The sequence below is a fragment of the Chinchilla lanigera genome, unplaced genomic scaffold, assembly GCF_000276665.1.
Source record: "Chinchilla lanigera isolate Chin_1 unplaced genomic scaffold, ChiLan1.0 scaffold00004, whole genome shotgun sequence".
Lineage (NCBI taxonomy): Eukaryota > Metazoa > Chordata > Mammalia > Rodentia > Chinchillidae > Chinchilla > Chinchilla lanigera.
In genome coordinates this window covers 15,788,741-15,808,279 of record NW_004955405.1, presented here as the reverse complement: position 1 = coordinate 15,808,279, position 19,539 = coordinate 15,788,741, and the positions used below count along the sequence as shown (strand labels likewise).

The following is a 19,539-nucleotide window of genomic DNA, read 5'->3' as shown; positions in this document are numbered from 1 at the left end:
GACAGCACGGCATCTCTCTGCCTAGCTCACACATACTGCTTGGGAGCTGTAGCCAGAGCATCACTGACCTGTCACATTGCCTTAAAGACTACACATCAGCACCTTGGCTAGACCCATTTACATTGCTTAAAGCCAACTGCCAGGCTAAGAGAATGTCCTAGCCAGCTCTGTACATATCAACACACAAAGGTAGGGCCAAATGCTCTTCTTTCAAGCAGAGCCATCCAGGTGGTCCTCCACATGGTGGTCCTCCAGGTTGTCCTCCACAGAAACTATTCTTTGGATTTTTTTTCAATTCACTTAATCATTCTTAGCACAGAACAAGAACCAGGCTGAGTTTGGCCCCAGCAGGCATTATTTGCTCATCTCTGGACTAGCATAATGCCTAGCACATAGCAGATGATGCTAGCTGATATCAAGCATAAAAGCTGCCTTATACACAGTAAAAACCATTACAAATAATCTTTTAGAAGCCTCTTGATTTTCTGTCATGGGTTAAAGACTGCCAGCTGCTGTCCCACCATCAGATCATGTCAGTATCTTTAGATACAGCTCACTTGAGTTTGTGGACTAAAAATCATTAAAGTATTGGATTCAACTCTTATTAAATCTTCAGGCTAGGTCAAATATTAATTCCTTTTTTCAATAGAATATTATGTCCTTCAGCTAAAACAAAGTAAGTTAACTAAATTTTCAGAAATTAGAGAAAAGTGAAATCAGTGAGGAGGCTCTCTCATAATCATATTCTCTAGATCAGTTCCTATTTAATTGTGTTTATTTATTTATCTATTCATTTATTTATTTTTAAAAATTTTTTAATTTTAAAAAATAAAAGAAGGAAAACATATTAACAGACAGACATCCATTTACAAAAGAGCAAAAGAACAATACAAACAAAATAGAGTTACAGACAAAGTTGTAGGAAATTAACCATCGTTGTTGTATTACTTATTGATATCTTCAAAGTGGTTTCTCAGGAAAACAAATAGAGACATACAAGACTGATCAAACAAGTAATCATTTCTTTCTACTTCCTATGTTGAAGGTCACTTTCTTTGTTAAGAAAAAAGAAGCAAAACAGTAGTCCAAAAGTTACATATTTCGGCCATCTGTCGCAAACATAGTTTCGACAAAACACCTGCAGACGTTTTCGCTCCCCTTCACCTCCATCAGTACTGGGCTTCTCCCGCCCTCTGCTTTTTCCTTCTTGTGTCTTGGCTGTGTCTGCCTCTCTCCACCACACAGCATTTATCTCAATGCAGCCCATTCTCCTCAGTCATGTTTCTTTAGTACCTTTTTTTCTCATTAACTTTATATGTGATTGTAATTTTAGATAGCCCGTGTTTCCCTACCTACGCAAACAAGGGCAAAATGGAAGCATATTGTAGTAATAAATAGCATTTCACTTATTGATTTCACCCCAACCCTCTACAGTGATACTTCTAGTTACCCTCAAAGTCTCAAAACAATGTTTCCAGGAAGTTCTTAGATGATATGATACAGGTGCTCACAAAGAAGTCATAGTAGTTATCACCTCTGTCTGCCATGATTCTTTGCTACTCTGGGCTCCTTTGGTGATGTCTGTGGCCAGGAGCTGTGCTTCCCATGAAGTCGATTGACAGTGCCTGATCACTGCCTCTGGTGCTGGTGTCTGTTGGGTACCACTACAAAGTGGCTCTGAGAAGGATTTAATGTTAAACGATTGGCTTTCCATGTTTACTTGTGAGTTGTCTGCAGCTTAGGCACCTTGTCTGAAGATGGGCAGTGGACTCATAGTAAGTAAACCTCTGTGAGTCCCTGGTCACCGCTGAGGCCTGTAAAGCTGTGACACCTCAAAGGAAAAGATAAGGCCATAGTGAGGACGTTTGGCTACAATCCCAATTAACTACAGGGAGACTGTAGCTGCAAGCTCCACACTCCTACCATAAATACCAACTAAAGATAAATTAGCTCTTCTGATTGACATAATTTACTACTTGGGAAAATTCCCCCAAGGTTCTGTGAGATTCCCATGTTTTTCTGAGTATCCTCCTCCTTTGTTTGAAAACCAAATAAATACGGGCTTCCCAGAGAAGTCTTTGGCTAAACTCAGAGAATATCGAAGCTGTAAGAGAGTTAGTCCCTCCTGGAGCCCTGAAATCATTTCCATTGTCTCATTTATTTAAGCCTTTGCCATCCACTCACTTGGGAGATTGTGGGCCTGATCAGCCTGCAGTAACTTAGGGTTATTTAACCTGATATTCGATAGGTGTCCACCATCACAATGGTGTGTCCACACTACGAGATCCTGTAACTACAACAATTAGAACCCCGAACACTCTTTTTTTTTTTTTTTTTTTTTTCCGGTACCGGGAATCGAACTCACGACCTCGCAGTTGCTGTGCCGCTGAGCTTGCCAGGCAGTTGCTGTGCCGGCAGTTGCTGTGCCGCTGAGCTAAATCCCCAGCCCCCCGGACACTCTTACTATTGGTTCCCACTGCTGCAAAGAGATACAGGCTGGCTTCCTCTACAGCTACACCCTTGGGGCTGGTCTCCCTGGAAGACAGTGAGTGTAACAGTGGAGGGTGGGAGGCAGCAGCTTCTGGGTGTAGCTCAATACGCTGAAGCCATGCTGCACCTCATAAATGAGACCAAGGCTTTTCTCCCTTGTGCGTTGTCATCAGTAGATGAGTAATACTATAGGGCTGTTTTGTGATCATAGCTTATTGAAGCAGAGCTTTCATCTCTTATATTCCCTAATAGCCTATGGGTTTATGGAAGGTAAACCACAGACTAAATCCAAGTGCCCAGCATCAAGCTTATTAGTTGTTCCTTCCCTCTGGCCTGTTACTGTTCCTATGTAACAGCCCGATATTCTCTTCTTTTGGAATGAATTCTTTCCCCAGGAGATTCCTTTTCCTCTCACGCATAAAAATGGAAGATGCCTGCCCTGTCACTGCACACGCAGGCACGTCTGAATGCATGCCACTGGTGAGCAAGATCTAGAGTCAAGTCAGAATCTCCACCAGCACTCTACCCCTTAGAGCCTCTCATTCTTCTGTTTTTCTTTTTAATAACGTTGGCCAGAGGACAGTAGTTATTTTTACTCTGGGCTCTTAGAAAATCCAGGCCTTCTAAAACGTTTCATATGTTTTTGAAGTAGACATCTGTTGTTTTGTAAGCCTCCTCAAGAACACTGCTCCGTCAGTTCTGCCCTCACGCTCATACATCTGTCTCTCCTCCCCTCCACTCTGGATCACCCCATCGCAAATTTCTCCCTTTAAAAAAATAAGAACAAGTTCTGCTGACCCCAACTAGCTAAGCCCTTCTAGCCCCATTCACTGTTCCTTTGTATTGCAAAATACATAGAAATAGGCTGTGTTGTTGTCATTGTTAATATTTGAGTCTCTCAATTCCTATCATCTTACTTTTTTGTTTGTTTGTTTTTGGTACAGGGACTCAAACCCAAGACCTTGCTCTTGCCAGGGAGGTGCTGCCTCACTGAGCTACAGCCCTGGCCCATCTTGCTTTGTCTTAAAACAGATTGCCATGGGGCTTTCTTCACTGTCACACCACTGAAAGTATTCATGCAAGGTCTCTGCATAGTTAAATCCAAAGGTTCTCATTGTACTTGACCCCTTTTCACTTGGCAGTGATTCTCTTCGCGTCTGCGATCCCTCGTTCTCATAGCAAGCCTCCCATCTCAGTGGCTGCTGCTTCTCAAAATCCAGTCCTCGTCACCACCCTGATGTCAACACTGACGCCCTTAATTCTTGGAATTCCTCTTCAGCTCTCACCTTCAGTGATCTCATTCCATTTCATCACTTTAAATACCATCTACGTACTGATAATTGTCCAGCCACAAACTCCTAAGCTGCAGACTAATGTATTAACCTCCCAAGGTCTCCATTGTGAGGTATAATAGGAACCCCAGGTTTAGCAGGTCTAAACAAGAACTCCTACTCCCCTACAAACCTGTGCCTGCGACAGTTCTCTCCATCAAAGATAATGGCGATGCTGCCTTTCCGTTCACTCCTGACAAAAACGTCCATTATCCTTGATTCTTTGGCTCACTTATCCTCACCTCCAATTAAAATATGTTGGCACTGTCTTCGGAATAGATCCAGAATCTACTTCTCACCCAGTACACTGCTAGCACTTTTCTCTAAACTATTAACATCTCTCATCTGACCGCACTAATCTCAGCTGATCTATTTGTTCCTTCCTTCAGTCCACATTTAGCTGCCCTGCTCAGTTTCTCCAGTGTCTTCTCATCTCAGAGGAAAATCACTGTCAATAGCCTACGAGACATTGTATAAGCAATGACTCCATCCCCCTCTCTTCTCTGGCTTACTTTGCAAAATACAAACCATATGTGCACTGCTGTTCTCTCTTCATCTTTTCTGAGAGTCTATATAGCTCGTTCCCTCAACTACTGTAGCTTAAACACCCCCTTCTCAGCACGGCCTTCTCCAGTCCCAATAATCATAAATAAAATTATATCATTTCTCCTTCCCAGCAATCTTTATCCTCCTTCCCTGACATTTTCATCATTGTGCATGTCATCATCAGAAATACTACATATTTTATTAATGTAGCTCTACTCAGCCACTCCCAACTAAAATGAAGCAATAAATAAATCAAAGATTTTGTCTATATTATTCAGTATTATATACTTGGAATCTAACACAAAGCTACCTGTAGAAGACACTCAGAATATATTTATTGAATCAATGGGTGAATGAACCTCTAGCATCTTTAAGCACTTCATATTAGCACTTCAGTTTTCTTTCATGTGATTATTCTTTCTTTTTTCAATCTAAATGGTTTGATTAATGCTGAGTTTTGCTCTTTAACTTCAGATCCGATGTATTTCCAGTGTATCCCTATGCCCAGCCTTACCAAAGTTACATTATTGGTTTAGGGATGGGCCCATGAGACACAATCCTGTAAAAAGACTTTAAACTCCCAGACTTCTGTTGGTACTATTGGGGAAAATATACTCTCCTTCTAATGAAGTTCTAACCTTGTAGGGTATAAGCTCAGAGTTACTGGGAGTTGACTTGCCACAATAAGAAGTAATCTTGTTTTAAGAATGAAGCAGTGCATACGAAAGCAAGTAACACCAAGAAATGGAGAAATACTGATTCATAGTGACTTCACTTGAGAACCTGGATCCAGCTATGCCTGAAGCAATTTGAATTGAATTTCTTCCTCCTACAACTCAAAGAATACATATCAAATTAGACTGTACTCCCAGAGTCCAATTCTATCATGACACTGCCTCTTTTTCTTGATGTTATTAGAATTTCTGTGACTTCACTAGTCAGTTTTTTCCTTGTTAGTAAAAGTCAAGTCCAAAATATACATTCCTTCAATTGCCTCCTTAGGGTTTTAAGAAGAAAAATTATCAGAGGCAATCAAGTAATGTTACAAACCTTGTCTTTCTGTAGACGAAACTTTCAACGGACATTGCAATTGTTGCACGGTACTTCTTTCCCCCAGCTTGTGTCTGTGTTGCCTTGTGAATGGAGCTGGGAAAGCCACATCTAGATGTGGTTAGGTAGCATGCAGCATTTTCCTATGTGCATTCCACCTGCGTGTTCCTCTCCTCAGCTTGGTTTTCATTATCTCTGTCCTTCGGCTTCTGGATATCCTTATCGGTGAAATTTATGAAGTCAGGAAACACTTATAGCATTCAACCCCATGCCTGGTGCTTTTTTTGGTGCTAGAAATATAGTTTTGCTGTCTAGCATTATTTTGTTACTAACTGTTAATAAGTATATACATTGGTATTTAGAACTATTTGAATATTCATTAAATGTTTCCTTTGGAAAAAAAATCTATGTTTCTGTAGACATAGTTTAACTCACTCTAACAAGTCTTAATGGTACGATATTAATGATGAATCCAATTTATAAAGTACTGTTGGCCAGTACGAAATGATTTATATTATTACTTCTCCAGTGAGTGATCTTTTAGGTGGGGGGGAGGACCACATGGATGACTTTCCTTGAAAGAAGAACAATTATCTCCATTTTGGCTACCCGTGGCCCTATATCCACATACTGATATGTACAGAGCGGGTTAGGACTTTTCCTTCTCCCTTTACTTGGCTTTAAGCAATGCAAATTGGTCCAGCCAAGGTGCTGATGTGCAGTCTTTGAAGCAAGGTGACAGGGCAGTGTTTCCCCACCTTGTAGCTCAAAAAAACATGTGTGTGAGCTAGGCCAGTGGGAGAGCCATGCTCTACACTGTGGGCTGAGATGAGCCTGGAGAAAGAGCTACGACTTCCCAGGACATAGAAGATTACACACCAGAGCTGAAGCACCGACCCCAAAACATTAGCTACTATGAGTTGCGTTATGCAGATTACTCCTGCATATCCTTCCCTCTGCATATTGCAGAGGTTACTTCAGGTCTCCTACCTAACCCAGCTCACAGCACTCACGTACTTCCCACCACTGTCACAGTCATGTATCCTCAAGCCACTCCCTTCTTCACAAAGTAATAAAACCTGGGTTCGGTCCGGGGTCAAGGCCTTTGTTTTGGTTAGCCATCACTGTAGCTGCACTTAGTACCCTTAGCTCCCTACAATTACACATATGCCTTAGTGTCTTTATTCTTGCCATGGGTTGCCCTGGAAGTGGTAGATTGGAATTAATTTATTGGAATTCCAATAACTTTTCCATGAGATTACAAATATAAACTTCTCAGACAGAGATGAGGGCCAGGAAGGGCTCTCTATAGGTGGGTAGGATGAAACACTGGCTCAAATTAGCTTAAATGAAGGGGAGTATGGGGCAATAAAAGTACTATCCTACCAACTCAAGAATACTCAGATGCAAGTAACTACTGTAAGAGAGAAAGCCAGTGAGAAATTCTACATTTATAGCTGTGTTGGTTTTTTTGCAAGGGGAAACAATATATAATACAGGACAGATATTTTAAGATTATTTATAATAGTCACCCAAAGAATAATATTCAAGAGAGTACAGGAGATCTATCCACACACTAAGGACCAAATAACCTTCACCAGCTGAGGGTCTGGATCTCAAGATAATGTCCTGCATGAGTCCAACTGAAGACCTAGAGCCCATATCAATGTCTCCCATGAGTCCAGTTGGAGGCCTAGAGCCCATGACAATATCTCATGCAGGCCTATTTCATGGATCTGTACTGGGAAAGCCCAAAGGTCAGTGACAGAATCTAGAAAGTCTGTGCCAGTGGGATGAAGGATCTGCTAGAAGGCTGAGGGATCTGTACTGGAGACAGGAAGCAATGCTCAAAATAAGAACCAGAGCTCCTGTGAAAGGTACCACAGCCATCCTCAGCAACATTGAGGTCCTGAGCTCCTCTGATATTTAGGACAGCCAAGTTCATATTAGGAAAGCCAATGCGACAAGCTTCTCTAGGAGACTGACAAGTGTACCGTCTTCTCCTCTGGAGCCAGGAAGCAATACTCAGAATGTGGACCAGAGCTCCTCTACAGTGAGCCGAATCCATTCTCAGTGCCAACAAGGGCCCGAGCTCCTCAGAGGATGAAAACAGCCAAATTCACCAGCATCACAAGCTTCTCCAAAAGAATCAACAGCTCCTTACAGCTTCTACCAGCTCCCGACAGCCTCGTTCTTCTTCTCCAGTTCTGCCTCTTATGCTGCTGGCAACAGTCCCCAGGTGGGCCTCCCACACCCAGCACCATGCTCTTCGGTTTAGCTGTATATCTTACCAGTGGACCACCAGTTGTCAATTCACCAGAAAGGCATTTCTGGGTACCTCAGTAGCAGGATCTCAGTAGCTATGATCGGGTTGCATTATCATTAAATATTATTACTCTGTGTTATTCTGCATGACTCTTTTTCCTCTCCTCTGGTCAGCTGGCTCTTCTTGACTCAAGCAGCCCATGGCCAGCCAAACATGTGTAATGTTAAATAGCAATTGTCACTCGGTGTGGGAAAGAGCACTGGGCGTGGAAGAGACGGGGAGAAATTAAGGAGAACATGAAGCCTTACTTAAATAGAGCCATCAATTATTTTATGTGAGAACACTGATTTATTGTTGCTGTAATATCCAATTTTTCACAAGAAGCTAGAAATTCTGAGGGAAGTTTCTTAATTTTTAAAGGACGGTAAGTAAGAAATCAATCAAGCAATCAATCAATCAAACTTTAAAACTTGTAAGGGAAACCCCTGTGCAGACCTATGCAAAAAAAGAGTTAGCATAGAGGGCCTAACCGCCTTATCCCTAAAAAGACCTGTTTACAAAGCTGGTCCCTGGCTCTCATTCAGATAGCTGGATTCAAGAGAATGCCTATCATTCTCAGAACTGGTATGAGTGATTCACTGTGCCTGAACTGGCCACCTGCCTTCCTTCTGGACATCTAGAATTTGGAGAGGTCCCTGGCAGAAGCAGCCAACGTGACTGGTGCGCAGTAAAACTCTGGACACTGAGTATCTAATGAGCTTCCTGGTTGCTAACATTTCACGCATGTGGTCAAAAACTCATTGCTGGGGCAGTTGAGTGCTTCCTGTGTGACTCTACTGGAGAGGACCCTTGTAGGTTTGTGCACGGTTTACCCTGTGCTTTGCCCCCAGTGCCTTTTTGGGGCTAGTTTTACTGTGTATCCACTGGCCATCATAAATCATATCCATATGTGCTTATATGCTTTGTTCCAAGTTTCATAGTGAATCGTCATAACTGGGAATGGCCTTGAGGACCGTTGACACAAAGCCAAACAAAACATATCTTTGAACCCAAGTCCAACCCACAATGTATTACCTTACAACCTCTAACCTAAAAATCAACCGTGAGCAGATCACACACCACCCATGAAAGAGTGACGTTTACATGCATCGTCTCATTTCTTCTCCATAACAACCCTGCAAAATGGACATATTTAACAACTACATTGTGTATAAATGAGAAAACAGACTGAGCTGGAGCTTGCACGAAGTCGCACAACCTGTAAGTGAAGAGGCGGGGCTCAGTCAAAGCTAAATCCCACTTTTATTTCTATATGCCTGTATATGAAGTTACAATTCCTTCCTCATGTTACAACTTCAGGCCCGCTTTATTTTTCATTTCCTATGTATAGCGTTTACATATCTGGAGCTCAAAGGATTTTTATCACTGTTTTCCCTTGTCATGTCTGCTTTTCTTCTATTCCATTCACTCGTCCCTCCTTATCACCCAGGAATGAGGCTTTGTGAACCAGTAGAAAAGAGAAGTCAGGTGGGAGTGGGTACATAAGGGAAGGGAAAGACAGCACGGCCACTGCACTTACCTCCGCTAAGAGGTTATTAGTACCAGGGGTGGGTTCGAAAGTACTGTGCGGGATTCAAGGTGAAGCTGGACCAGAGTCTACATCCAAGAGATGACGTAGCGATTCCTATCCTTCTGACTACACCAGTACCTACCATCAGAGGAGTGGTGGTAATTATCGTAGAATATGTGTGTGGTTTGAAGCAAGATTTCATCCACTGTTTGAGGAACAATGGTATGGATCTGATATCAGAATAAGAGGGTGGGAAATAAGAGGCAGGTAGTCAAGGCCCCAGCAAGCCTTTAGAGCAGAACCACATTCTTAAGAAAAATCAAAACTCAAACCTTGAAGCTAGGTAGAAATTCTACTTTAAGTCCCAAACTTGTGGAGTCAGAAGTTAGGAAGGGCAAGTTCAACTTGATGGCTAAACAAGAACTCAAGGGTTCTTCTCTGGTCCACTAAGTATTAAGCTTAGAACAGAAGACTGATTCTAGCCTCTTTCTCGTAACAGTCTGTTCCTCTTACATGGCTTTCTAGGTCATGATAGGACTGAGCTCATAAAACTGAAGGTCTTTATTATCTGTGTGTGAGCAACATTGAACATGGTTGAGACTGAGACTTTTTAGCAAATAAATGAATCAAAATAGGTTTGTCTACTTTCACATATTTATTACTGTTTTAAGTTTACCTGACCAGTATATCTTTATACATAAATTCTAAAGGATACTCAGGGAGATTCTATTTCAGTGAATTCTTGAAGTTACATACCTTTAAAAATAAAGAGTCATATTACCAGTGTAAATTTTTTTTTTCTCTACCAATCTATTTTGTAGATATTTGAATACTAGATAATTCCTGAATTATAAACATTATGCTTGTGAACATCCCCCATCCAATTATGTATCCACTAACATATGCTCAATTCCTACCACATGTGCCTCACGGTCACTGTGCAGAGTCATAACGACGATGTTTATTGAGCACTTAGCCTATAAACTACACTATTTCACTTATATGCGTTAACTCACTATAGCTTATAACAACCCTAGGAGGCAGATATTACTATATCCATTGTTTAAGGAGGAGACTGAGCCACAGAAAGATTCAATACAATGTTTAGCTGTACCTGGAAGTGTCCCTCCCTCACTTCAGGCAATGAACAATTTAGAAAGACTGGTAAAGCATATTCAAATATAAACAAAAGGCTGGCCTCCCTGTGTTTTCAACAAAAGTAGCTTCAGTTTGATTGGCTTTTATTTCCTCCCTTTGTTCCCTTTGGCACCCAAGCTACTCTAGTGCCACCTGTTGACCGCATGGGGAACTATCTGACCCAGTACCTTCCCTATGATTTTATTTCTTCTAGTAGGATTCTATCCCACACCTCACTTTATTTCTGGTTCTAAAATGTCCAACTTTATTCCATAAAACCTGTAACACCTATTATTTATTTCTGAGGGAAAGACACTCATGGGACTGAGCTATGGTGAAACACTCCACTTTATAGTTCAATTTTATATATTTCCAGGTATCTCTAGACAAGGGTATCATAATTTAGAAACATGTGTATCACTATTACATTTTGCATGAGATAAAAAAGACCTATCAATATATTTCAGAAAGTAGAGAGATCTCCTGTCCTTAAAATTTGAGAATGCAAAGCTGGGCGTGGTGGCACACACCTGTAATCCCAGCACTCAGGAGGCGGAGGCAGGAGGATCATCACGAGTTTGAGACCAGTCTGGGCTACAAAGTGAGCCCAAGGCCAGACTGAACTGCCTAGTGAGACCCTATTTCAAAAAGGCAGCAACAACAAAAAATTTGATGGTGCCGTTGTTATGATATAGTAAATGTAATTTTATTTTTATTTTTCTGCTATTCCATAGAGCACTATACTCTTGCAAGGCTTTTGAGGGGGGATTAAGTCAGTGATCAGCATCACAAAAAGTGGCCAACTTTCTGAATTATAATATTAGATGAACTGGATATTTTGTCACATGTGCATAAGTCTGCATGGAGAAGTACTAAAGTTTTAGAGCAGGCTTGTGTGCTTTAATTCCCCTTTCCAGTGTATTAAGAAATGGCATGCACTTTAATTTGCTGAAAGACATGCTTGCACTCTGGCAGCAATATGACATGTCTATCACACAGTGAGGTGAACACTGCAGCTACAGAGGCAAAAGGGGTAAGTGAATTTTTATTGGGACAGGAAGTTGCCAGTTTCAAGAGCAGCAAATAAGTGAATACAGAAACCCCACATTTTCATAGATATACATGACAGTCATGAAGTATTACATAGGAAGCATTTCAATCTCCCCAGCCCTAAAATGTCAAATGCTTTTTTTTTTTTTTTTAAATGCTTTCTCTATTAAAAAGGAATCCATGAAAAACATGGAAAAACTGCTTATAAAAAAAACCTTCTGAAGAAGAAGGGAAGGAATGTATAAATTAGCAAGTAAGAACGGCCCTTAACTGTGATAAGTACATGTTCATATCCTCACACTAACCCCAGACACCAATTCCCTTGCTGAGTGAGTTCAGGTTACTTAAATACCAGACACTCTTTAGCCCTCTACATATGTGTTTGGAAGTTACTTATTTTTGTATAAAAAATGAAGCTATTAATACTTTTTGACAGCAATAGCTAGACCAGCAAGGCCAAGACAAACAAATGGAGTTTCCCCAAACCTGCTCACTGAAAAGACTAAATGATGGGTTCCACGTCAGTGAGTGGGTTTCTCTGCTACAGGAAATCCGAATCGAATAAACAACAGAGATGTGTAAAAAAGGTTTCTTGCAGGGGAAGGAAGGTGACAATCTGGGTGTGTCTGCCTTTCTGTTCCTCCTGCCACATTACAGTTTCCTCCTGCACCGTCTGAAGGCTGTAATGTTAGGTTGTCTCTATCAGCAACTGCATGATGAGGGTGCTGTCTTTCTTTTCAGGCTGTTTGCTTAGTTCTGAGATGGGCCCATCAAAAGTGGTTTTAGCCGCTATGCAGGCAAGCTCTGAATTATTAAAGATTTCATAGAAAAGTTAAGAGCTAGCCCCAGGCAGGTAGGATGTGTCAGTTCATCTCTCTCTCGCTCGTATCGAATGTTTTTGGGGAAGCTACTGAGGAACTACCTATATTTTCTTTCAGTTATCACCACATGCAATCAAGGTACTGGGCACAATCTCCCTTTACTTTCAGAGTTTAAAATCTCTGGATTCATTGCCTTGGCTTTTCAGTATCCAACAACTGCAGGATAGTAGTCAGATGGATCTCACCTCAGGCTCTGCTTTCTCCCAGTGTTCTTAACCTCGTTAAGTATTGGTTTGCTGTGCTCATGCTCGAAATGACCCTCCAGGTGGACCTGTGGCCAGACAATATTCCTGAAGACCACAGAGAGTAGGTTGCTCTCCACATCAGACAGCTCCTCACCATGCTTGGTCAGGGCCTTCTGGTTCCCTCTGTCCTCTCCAAGTCAGGCAGGCTGTGGGCAAGGATGGTGGTGGTCTCTGTAGGAAGGACCAGGGACCAAGAGAAGCAGGACACTGAGAGCTTCGGCAGCGTGTATCTGGAGGAGTCTTCCTCCAGAGCCTTTATATACCCGCCAGCACTTGGTTCTGCTTTTAACTTTAGCACAAGATCCTCCTGGAGGTGAAGGGCTGGGTGCCACTTCTACTATATTTTTAAAAAACTGATCTTTCTTTTTTATTCCAAACCTTGGCTCACATCCAAAAAAATTCTCCCCTCTCCCTCTGCTCCACTTGTACATTGCAGAGTACTTTACATGAGCCTCCCAACCCCGATGAGCACACTCCTGACCTTTCTGTAGGAGGCCTTCACAGTGAGGCTGACAAAAAGCTTGAATTGAACCTGAAAGTGCTCGAAGCTCAGTGTCACTATGAAGCTGTCACTTACCACTTTTACTTTGTTCCATCTAAATCTGTACTTCTGTCAGCATAAAAATTCATGATAAAGATTTATTATCCATTAACTTTTAGGATATTTAGATTTCAGCCCTTCTAATTTTCTGCTGTGCGCCATATGAAAATTATTTCATAGGAAACCATTTGGCAACAGCCTATCCGGGCCTCCTTCCTGATTCTTTATCTTTCTCAAAAGACTAGCAATTTGCCCTCTTTTTATTCATAAAAGGATTGTGCTGGTGGCTGAGGTGGGCTCCCTCGGCAGTCAGACATGGCGCACTGCAAGTCCCTGTGACGGGTCTCACTTCTTCCCGCTATGAGACGCTTGGCTTTTGAGTGCCTGAGCCTAGCACCCCTTAGCATACTGGATCCACAGAGTGAGACATAAAGGCTGCAGCGCTGTCTGCTTGCTGCCTGAGGCCTGGGGGAAGGAACCCAAGCAGCACCTTGAGACCGAGGCACCCCTTCGCTCTCATGCCCATAAGGTTTCAAATTCCGTCAGCCCCCTCAGGTTGCCAGCCTGAAGCCCGGTCATGCTTGCTTCTGCTCAACTCCCCTTATCAACAGTACACAGGCTGCCCATTGCCTGCCTGAAGGACAACTAGCCCAGCCCAGTTCCAACCCCCCTTCTCACCCCCCAGCCCTTAACCCCATAAAAGCCTCAAGTCTGTAAGAGATGGGGCTGCCTAGTCCTCATACCAAGGGTCCCTCTCAGGTTTGTTCTAAATAAACCTATTTTGACTCTTGAGCATCATTGCTCCTCCTCTTTCTTAATATTGGAGCTTCACTGGCATTTCCAAAACCTTTCAGTGTTTACCCTCTGGAGTGTTTTCCAAAGAAGAAAATGTTTCTTTAACTGAGAGCTTCTTCCTCCTGTTCCATTATTTATGTCAGCGGCAGAGCTGAACGGTACCTGAGATTTCCGGCCCCATAATTTCACTGGTGCCCCCCCCCTTTCCAGTTCTTTGATATTGATTGTTGACATTTCTTAGTCCAATGTAAAGTCAGCTTTCAGGGCCTTCTTCCAACCACCTGCATCCTCTCATCCACCCTCAATAGAACGTCCAGACATGCCATCGCCTCTTACAGAAGTCTACCAGAAAAGGGTTTCAAAGTAGGGGGTTTGATATCTTTCTTGAAGCCTACCCATCCTTTGCAGGCCTCATTTTTCTCAACTGACTAGAGTTAGAGGTACCTCTGTCTCATTCCCAGTTTCCTTGTGTCCAGAAGCAAGAGACTCCTGCATCTGAACCTAGCTTCTCTTTCTAAGTTATTTCAAGTGATGTTCTTTCTAGATGAATATCTTTGTGGGTGCTGTTCTTTCTGGATAATGTGGATGATTTTGTAGCACAAAGTTAAAGCCTTTCTTAGTGCCTACATAGATAGATTTTCATTCGTTACTTAGCTTCTTTCAGTTCCTTTTGGTGGGTACAGGAATGGAAAAGGCTTTTTAAAAAAACATGCTTTCCTCTCCAATACTTTTTTTTTTTTTCTCAGTACCGGGAATTGAACTCACGACCTTACACTTGCCAGGCAGGTGCTGTACCGCTGAGCTAAATCCCCAGCCCCCTCTAACACTTTCATTTCACAGATGAAGAAATTGCAGGATGGAAAGGGAAAATGATCTGGTCAGATTCACACAACCAAAGAGTAGTAGAGCAGAGAAGAAAAGCCTTGTTTTCCTGTTTTGTTTAAAAAGCAATATTGCATCATTTTTTTAAAACTGCCTTTTCATTTGAAGACATTTCACTTTTCAATTGCATTATGGATTCGGTTATTGAGCCTCATCTTGGAAGTGCATTATTATTTAAATGAATTTTTCTATGGGAGAATACATGTCTGAATCCAAATATTCAATTTCTTACGAATTTTTAGAGAAAGGCATACCTCCTCCTAAAGCTTTCAGACTATCAGCTAAGCACTGTAAATTTCTTATGTGCAAACAAATCAATCCTCAGCATTTCTACTGATAGACAATCATGTATAACCATGTATAACCAGCAAAGAAATTTCATAGTAACCAGTCAAGCTAGAACAATAGACTGCTCCATCATTAGCTGACAGTCTTAGTTCAGTGTTAGATCCATTATTTTGGGTAATTCAAGTTACTGATTAATATGCTTGTTGGGTTTTTTCTTTGTTTGTTTTTTTGTATGGGGAATTGAACTCATGACCTTGGGCTTGCCAGGCAGGCACTGTGCCGCTGAGCTAAATGCCCAGCAAGACCTGAGATTTTAAACTGGATCAACCCAATGGCCACGTGGAAAAATTTAAGCAACAATCATTTTACAATTAAGTGCTTTCTAATTCCTAATCCCAAGAGCCATATACGTTGGTGTTTTGTTGTTGTTGGTTTCTTTTTTTGCCATATGTTTTATATTCCCTCCAATCTGTTTCTTAATCTTCTGGAAAGGTAAAAAGTGGCTATTGAAACTCTGCCTCTTTTTCCTTTTCATGGTAGTATACACTTGGGTGTGTCCTTTCCTGTCACTTCACCTTCCATGACTTACGCATTTCTTATTCCCATTCCGCATCTAAATCCCATTGTTCCAATTAAGCTTGAAGTGTCCCTTTCTTACTTGTCTTATTCCATCTCTTCAACCGAACATACTTTTTTTTCCAGTGTTGGGGGTCAAAACTTCACAGGTCAGGCAAGTGCTCTACCACTGCCTATATACACCAAAGCCACACTCTTGAAGTGAAAGCTCAAAGATACCATCCAGCAGAGGCTTCGACACTTATTTATAGAATGGACTTGTGCTTGTCCTCATCCTTGTATGTGTGGTTATCTTGTTTCTTCTAAATCATCAACTTCTTAGACATAATTATTATTATATTATTGAGTTTTGGGGGTAGTTTGGCAAAAAATATTTATCAATACTAAAAATAAAGTGAGGCACAAATCTTCTTAGTATACACCTTCTTTAAAAAATGGGCTGAAATTTAAAGAGATGGTAAATGTAAGTAATAATGATTCTTTTCAGGGAGTAATTGGCATTGCATCAGATAAGGCTTTTAGCTAAGGCCATTTTGAGGTTCCTTTGGAACAATGATTCCATAGTCACACCAGTGCCAACTGAGTGGCAACGTACAGCGGGGTGGAGAAGGACCAAGAAGGGTAAATTGAAAAGACAATGAGATGTACAAATGATGGCCAGCAGAGGCTGAAGTTCAAAAGAAAGCAGAGATGAGAAGGTAAATAATAGCTATATTTTAATCCAAGTAACCAAACTAATGTGAAACACAAAACACTGAATCTCCAGAATCCAGAAGATCCAATGTAACTGTCCTTTTCATGTAGGCAATCTCATTACTATGCAGTATATTCTTGACTAAGAAACACTAAGACCCTTGAGGTTTTGGTTTGGTTTGCAGATTAGGAAGAGAGTTGTTATTGTTGTTTACTGTTTTTCTAGAGAAAACTGGTAAATATTCCTTATTCATGCAATTGAAAATAAAAATCTTGTTGGTAGCAACATGGCAGTAGAGCGTTAATAGGGGAGCCAACACAAGAGGTATTCACGTGATTTCACACACTGATGACAGAGCAGACAAAAGAACCATCTCAAATAATAATGGGAAAGAAAAGAAAGGCCAAAAGCAGACATTAACTGTTAAACAGAGTACAGTGTCAAGGTTGAGTAAGCACACTTCATTTTCTTCCCTGACAAATATGGCTCAAAACTCTGGACAGACGGCACAGAACAGTGACCTGAGGGCGCTAGAAAGTGTGCGGTCAGGGCAGACTTGGGGAGGAAGCCCTACCTGAGGTAACCCCGAGCTGGTGGTGAGTTTCCCCTTATCCACACTTCTGTTCTCCTGTCTTGTCTTGGGCTCAGAGGCAGCTTAGAATCTGGAACTGCACAGTGACTACAGACAGAAAGAGCTCCAAAAGAAATCTTCCTTTTGTTCTAAGGGTCTTTATGGGTCAGAGTATGCAGAAAAAAGTTTCTGCCTTTTTTTTTTTTTTTGCTTTTGTACCATTGTCTGTTTGATCAGTAACCAGGCAATCCTGCAACGGCAGAAACATCTCAGCTGGAGCCTAAAACTCCAAGGAAACTATTTATTATGACACAAAGAAACTCTGTTCCCAAGAGTAGGGAAGAATCAGTATTGTCCCTGATATCTTATTGTTTGCCTCACCTGCAGGTACAGGGGTGAAGTGCTATATAACAGACCAAGGAATATAAAGCCCTGGATTTCTAGCCAGTGCTCTAGGAAGGAACATACTAAAAGCTCAAAAGTATTAAAGATATTGTGGAAATAATAGATATCAAGCAAATAATCCTATAAAATTGTACAAACTACAAGGCTAACCCCAAAACGTACATACACCGGTCTGACCCTCGGCACATTAAAGGATTTTGTAACTGACTACATACAGGTCACGCGTCTCCAAGAATGCATCTCCAAGGACGGCCACTAGATGGCTCAAACCTGAAACAAATAGCATAAGTAGCAGGTAAAGGCTATGAAAACTGTATTGCAAGAAGAAGAAACAAAACAAACAAAAAGAGAAAACTGTATTGGATTAGAACCACTGCTCGCAGAAGCATGATAGGAAACTGCACTCTGAACCTAACTCCATTGATTCCCTACAAAAGTAGGAATATTCTCCATAGGATTTAAAAAGGATCCGCAGCAGTGGTAGGTAATAAACTGTTGTAGTTTTTTTTTTTTTTTTCCTTTGTCTTTTTTGAAACAGGGTTTCACTATGCAGTTCAGGCTGGCCTTGAACTCACTTTGTAGCCCAGGATGGCCTCGAACTTCCAATAATCCTCCTGTCTCAGCCTCCCAAGTGCTGGGATTATAGGGACGTGCCTATAATAGTTGAAAATCAAACAAACAAACAAAAATAACAGAAAAGAAAAATGGTATGATGCTCCTAGAACTTTGTCCCATCAGAAGCTCAGGTCCAGGCAGTCTTGTGACTTGCATATAACCAGCAGGATGCAATAAAAGTAACACTTACATGACTTCTGAAGCTAGGTCATGAAAGGCGAAGCAGCTTCTGTCTTTTTGGCTAGAGCACTGTGTTTCATAACACTGAACTGCCGTGTAACAAATCCAAATACTCTGAGGCCAGCATGATATAAGAGCTCCCAGACTAATTCATGTGGAGGGCCCACATGGAGAGCTCTGAAGCAAAGGGGAGAGACAGAGACAGAGACAGCTAGCCTCTAGTTGCTTCAGTCCTCCCTGTCCCCATCCCAATCTGCTGCTACAGGCTTAATCACTGTCTGAATTCGCCAGCATAGAGGCCCTGAGTCTGTCCCGTAGAATCTACAAGACACAATAACACTTTTGCTGTTTCACGTCAATAAGTTGAGAGTGCTTCGCTACATGGCAATTGTAGCAAAACAGGTACATTATGATCCTTAGAAGAAATGAACACAGACTAGGAAGACGTAGGAGGGAAAAAACTTGAAATCAAGGGACATTTACAAACTGGTACTTTTTAAAGAGATAATTCCAGCATCTCTCATATCGAGACTGGGTTTCTGGGTGCTCGTGTGTGTGTGTGAGGACACGAACGTATTCACAGGTTTGGTTGGGCATGTGTGCCAGATTGGTAGAGAAGACCCTATCAATCCTCAGGCCTTCATTTGGGAACTTTGGAAAAACAGGTCATCTAGGAATTCTATTTCATGAGAACCCAGAGTTCTGCAGGAAAAAAGTATGAAGCAGATTTGGAAATGATACTAAGATTCATGATGCACCATGATTAATACCAGCTCTGAGACAGCAATGAAACAAAATCTGTATCTCCCCTGCCCTTTTTTTAGGGCATCCTGGTCATAGGCCCCCACCTGATCTCATGAGAAGTCTTGAACTGGCATTTGGAACAGCTGCCGCAGAATGTTTTTCCTATCCTAGACCCCATGTGTTATTCCCACCCCATGTTCATTTTTAGTGGTCAGACATTACATTGACTAAAATTCTAGACCCTGAACTCAAATTGCCTGGTTTTGACTCTGGCTTCCTTATCTATAGGCTTTGTGGCCATGAGGAATTAACGATTAGGAAAATCTTTTTGGAAAAGAAAGAAATTAAAGGAACTGGCCAGAGTCTATATGCCCAGGAAAAAATGACCGCTTAAGAGAAGTTTTAAAGCTGGGTGTGGTGGCACACACCTATAATCCCAGCACTCAAGAGGCTGAGGCAGGAGGATTTCTGTGCATTTGAGACCAGCCTGGGTTACAAAGTGAATTCAAGGCCAGCCTGAACTGCACAGCAAAACCCTGTCTCAAAAAGACAATAAAACCGGAACAAACAAACCAAACCAAAACAAAACAAAAAACCAGAGAAGCTTCAGTGGATGAGAAACTAAAGGACATAAATATATAAGACATTATAGGCTTTCATAAAATGAACCTAAAAGTTAACC

At 41.6% G+C, this 19,539-nt stretch overlaps 1 long non-coding RNA gene across 1 annotated transcript in view; it reads right to left on the bottom strand.

Moving 5' to 3' along the window:
• The window catches only part of LOC106149727, a 43,718-nt gene extending 26,641 nt beyond the window's left edge, over window positions 1-17,077 (bottom strand). Inside the window, exon 1 of the long non-coding RNA XR_001236054.1 lies at window positions 16,917-17,077. This is a non-coding gene — a long non-coding RNA (uncharacterized LOC106149727). The remainder of the gene's footprint in view (window positions 1-16,916) is intronic.
• Window positions 17,078-19,539: the final 2,462 nt, after the last annotated feature.